Source organism: Trichosurus vulpecula, chromosome 3, assembly GCF_011100635.1.
Source record: "Trichosurus vulpecula isolate mTriVul1 chromosome 3, mTriVul1.pri, whole genome shotgun sequence".
Lineage (NCBI taxonomy): Eukaryota > Metazoa > Chordata > Mammalia > Diprotodontia > Phalangeridae > Trichosurus > Trichosurus vulpecula.
Genome location: NC_050575.1, coordinates 62,250,182 through 62,254,841, shown reverse-complemented (window position 1 = coordinate 62,254,841; position 4,660 = coordinate 62,250,182). Strand labels below are relative to the sequence as shown.

The 4,660-nt window shown below is 43.4% G+C and overlaps 1 pseudogene; it reads right to left on the bottom strand.

The window, feature by feature from the left end:
* Window positions 1-215: 215 nt before the first annotated feature.
* On the bottom strand, window positions 216-1,093 carry LOC118842075 (annotated as a pseudogene).
* Between the last annotated feature and the right edge of the window lie 3,567 nt (window positions 1,094-4,660).

Sequence of the window (4,660 nt, the reverse complement as noted above, 5' to 3'; positions counted from 1 at the left end):
ATGGTGAGTATACTCAGATGGAAGTTTTCTCTGCCAAAGTGTCATCTATATGGCCTGCTAACACAAACCTTACAGCTGGACCCCAACCCAAGGCCTTGCCTAAATTTATCCAAGGTCTAAGCTTTCACCACAGGAGGTCCTTTCAAGGCACTACTGACTGTATCTCCTCTCCAGAGTCCTCCTCACCAGCTGAAGCACTGGGAGGTGAGTTCAGTTCAGCTGAAGAGTCCCTTTGGTTTCTTTCTCTTGATTTTGGATAGTTGAGGTCTCTGCATTGGAACTGAAGTCTCCATATTCAAAGGCTCCAGCACAGACTTGAATGGGACAGAGAAAGCTTGCTGCTCTGGCTGATTCAGTAGTCTACCATCAGCTTCATTGGAAAAAGTCCAGTCAGAGGCCTGGGACTCTCAGAACCTTGTCATTTTCATTCTGCTTGGAATTATTCCTTAGTGACTTCCACATAGAGATTTTGTAATTTAAAAGCAAAGAGTCCTCCATTCTCAATATTGCATACCTCTGGCAAATTCTCTGTCATTACCTGCTTCCGTAAAGCATTCTCATCAAATATCTCTGTCTTCAATTGATCTTGGCTCAATATGGCTCCATTCATCTGATATTTCTTCATCTTTTGGCCAAAATAAAGTAGCCAGCTCTCTCACCTGGCACTGCAGTACCAGACCCATGCCTATCAGGGGATGTATGAGCTGCTGGGAAACCAAGGAGGGGCTAGCCAAGGCACACTGGAAGTTCCAGTGAAAGGGTAGATCAGGGAGCTCACTCCAAACATACAGTGTCAGTCCCTGTAGTATATTCTCACAAGAAAAAGTCACCCCTCTGGAATCAGCTGAACCTTCCAACAAGGTGCACATGAGGTCTCTCAAGTGGGAGATAAGGCATAAGGAATTGCAGCGGGTCATTTATTCAGCTCCTTGGCCCATTGGCTGATGACACTCGTGTCTGCTTGCTCGTGCCACACATATTGGAGGTCAGAGAGAAGAATTTGTGCATCATGATATAGCCCTTGACCAGACGTTAGTCTCCAGCCCATGGCTAGATCAGCAGACCACATTCCAGTTCTTCCATCTCCTAACATCTTGCACTTCAATCTCTCCTCAATACTTTCTGCTTCTGGTCTCCAGGACCTTGAAATATCAAACACACTCCAGTCCACTTATCTTATATAGGCTGCCAATCCACTGCAATACTTGCTGCTGATAATAGAACCATTGTACAATTTTGTTGTGGAAAGATGGGGCAGGGTATGTTACACTTAAGCTCTTTCTCCCGAGCTGCTCAGTGAAGACACTTTCATATCCTTATCTCCTTGTATTTTTACCTATGACTGCTTAACTTGTATGTCCTATGCCTCAGATCTTTGTAGACTATTTGATCATTGGTTTATGAACTGAGATTTTGCTTTTTGGACATGTCTCTACTACAGCCACATGGACTTCATTTGTTAGTGACTGTTGGAAATACCTTTCACCTGATACCCTGAGACTAACTGTCATCCTGGAAGCTATCCAGCTTTCTGCACTCACTTCTAGGATGCATCCTTGTGGTAGATGATAGCCAGTAGCTCTTAGAATAGCAAAAGGCCTTTAGGTATGAAGTGAAGCAGGTCATTGCCATGGGGAACATAGCTGTGGAGCCTTAGGAAAATAATGGATGATAGAGTCATTCTCACTCAACTGAGCATAAAAACACATGCTTATAGATGAAGTGAGAGTAGCAAATGGAAGTAACTATCTCTGTTGATGCTTTTTATTTGCCTAGTATGGCCCTTCTGAAGTCTGAGCTTCAAACACTGTCCGCCTCTCACCAAATCCTTTTGAGCTACATGGCTCATCAGCAGGGTTCTGGATATTGACTTATTTGTACTTGGACTCTAATTCCTGTTTGTATTCACAGGAAGGTCCCAGCAGGGTCACCATCTCTTTGTCTGATAATCAGGGAAAGTTCCATCAGCACCATGAACTTGTTCTCAGCTACCTGGCCCTTAAATGGATAACACAAAGAAAAGATGTCATTTGCCTCTAAGGTCTCATGGCCATAGAGAAAACCAGGGGTTACTAAGGGAGCCCCATTATCCTGGACACATGGGATACAGTACAGGGCAAGCCTTAAGCAGTACTAGCAAAACAATCACACCTCACAACACAAAGGATACAAGGTTCACCCTTGAGGCCTTGCATCGATTTAATTTTTTCTTAATGTATTTTGTTGACTTATTTTTTCAGTTCTAACATCTCTATTCCATCCCCATGTTAAAGATGATGCTATTGAAGCACAATGCCAGGTTTCTAAAACTCCATTACTGATAGATTCATTAGGCTGTTAGTTGTTATTTTAAAATCTCTTGGATTGAAGATCATTAAATAAAGCTCATTTTTAAAATAAAGTGAGTTTAACATGAAAATGACAGTTTATTTCACTGCTCTAAGGTGACCAAAGTAATGAGAGCATTTGAAGTTCATCCCCTGAAACTCACTTCCCACCTGACCAAAAAAAGAGGCTGGGGAATAGCAGATTGAAGAAAGAGTAAGGAAATGTGAGTTCAAATCCAAATTCTGACTCTAACCAGTTGTGTGATCTTTGAAAAATTACTTTTTCTCTCTGAACCTGGTTTTTCTCATCTGTAAATTGAGCAGGTTGGTCACTCTAGACAATCTCTGTGCTTCTTTCTAGCTTTAATGGTAAGGTAAATTTTATTATTTTCCCCTGTGCTTCTCACCTATCCAAATCCCACCTATCTTTCAAAATCAGGCTAACATTCTATTTAAGGTTTCTCTGATTAATTGAGCAAATTCCTCTTCCACCTGTGAAATCATTTAGGTTTATCTCTATCAGTCATCTCTGTATTTAATTACTTAATGTTTTGTAGAGTTCCATGAGTACGTTTAACCTCTTGAGTTAGACTATAAGTTTCTTTAGCTGAGAGGTTAGTTTCATACTTCTGTTGGATCTTCCATATTCTAAGCACTTTTGATATAGTTCTGAATATGTAATAAAATCTCAATAATTTTTTGTTGAATTAAGTTGAATTTAACATTTTCTTCCCCTACTGTGGGATTCCATCCAGACTTCTATTTGTTCTACAGCCCTTACCATTGCCGATAATAATAACTGGCATGCTGCTGAGAAGCGGTATGGTATAATAAAGAACAAGCCTCAAAGTTAGGAAGACATGAGTTCAAATACAGTTTCTGATACTTACTGGCTGTATAACTGTGGGCAAGTAATTTAATCTCTCTGAGTCCCCAGGCAACTCTTTAAGATGGCAAGAACAGTTGCTGACCTACATTTGTAGAGAGGCTTTCACTACCAGGGAGTTCCCTACATAATGGAAATCACAGATCTGCCCTCCAAAGACCTGTAATAATTCCCTAAACCAAATCCGGAAGTGAGAAAACACAAAAGGACTGGGTGAAACAATTTTCCAGCCCAAGGCAACTTAAAAGTTTGGCAGGAAATGTCTGTTGCACCAGGGTGAGAGTGGAGCACAGTCCAGTGGAGGCCATGCCAGCAAAGACCAGGCCCCTGAAAATGAGGAGCAGGCCTTGGGAGTGACTGGATCAGCAGCTTCAGGGGGGGGGCTTCCAGAGCTCTCAGCCCGGTGACAGTAAGGGGGTCAAACAAAGAGTCAGAAAGGGATTACAGGAGGGCAGAGGCAAGATGGCAGCTGGAAAGCAGGGACTTGCCTAAAGTTCTCCACCAGGACCCTCCAAACACCTATAAAAATGGCTCTAAACAAATTCTAGAACTGCAGAACCCACAAAATAGCAGGGGGAAGCAGGGCTCCAGCCCGTGACAGCCTGGATGGCTGCTGGGTAAGGTCTATCACACCGTGCTGGGAGTGGAGCAAAGCAGAGATCAGCAAGGGCCTTGTTCGGACCAACCAGACCAGGAGCTGGGTGGAACAAGCCCTAGTGCCCTGAATCAGTTAACTGTGGCAGTTACCAAACTCCTCACTCCACAAACACCGAAGACCACACAGAAGGTTAGTGGGAAAAACTGCGGGAACAGAGTGAAAGGAGTTCACGTTTGACCACCGTCCCAGGGATGGCAGAGGTGGTGCAGCTCTGAAGATGCTTCCAGAGCTACAGGTGTGGTTGCTTCAGGCCCCAGGCCCACCTGGTGGCAGGAATTAAGTAGTGGATCAGAGCAGGAGTGCAGAGCCGGGCTGGCAGTTCTTATGGGGGGGTAGGGAGAACTGCTGGTGTGGCAGAGCTTGCTGTATACAAATAGCTCTGAAAACAAAAGTGTGGCAGCCCAATCTTGGGACAAAGTACTCTCTACTCTACAAGCAGTCATACCCCGATGAAAAGCTCAAGGGTCAAGTAGCTGTCTGGAAACATGAACAGGCAGTGAAAACGGACTCAGATTCAGACTGAGACATTGGAATCTTTCTCTGGAGACAAAGAAGACCAAAACATAAAGACAGAAGAGGTAAACAAAGTCAAAGAGCCTACATCAAAAGCCTCCAAGAAAAACATGAACTGGTCTCAGGCCATGGAAGCGTTCAAAAAGGATTTGGAAAAGCAAGTAAGAGAAGTAAAGGAAAAAATGGGAAGAGAAAGGAGAGTGATGTGAGAAAACCACGAAAAGTGAGTCAATGACTTGCTGAAGGAGACCCATAAAAATACTGAAGAAAATAACA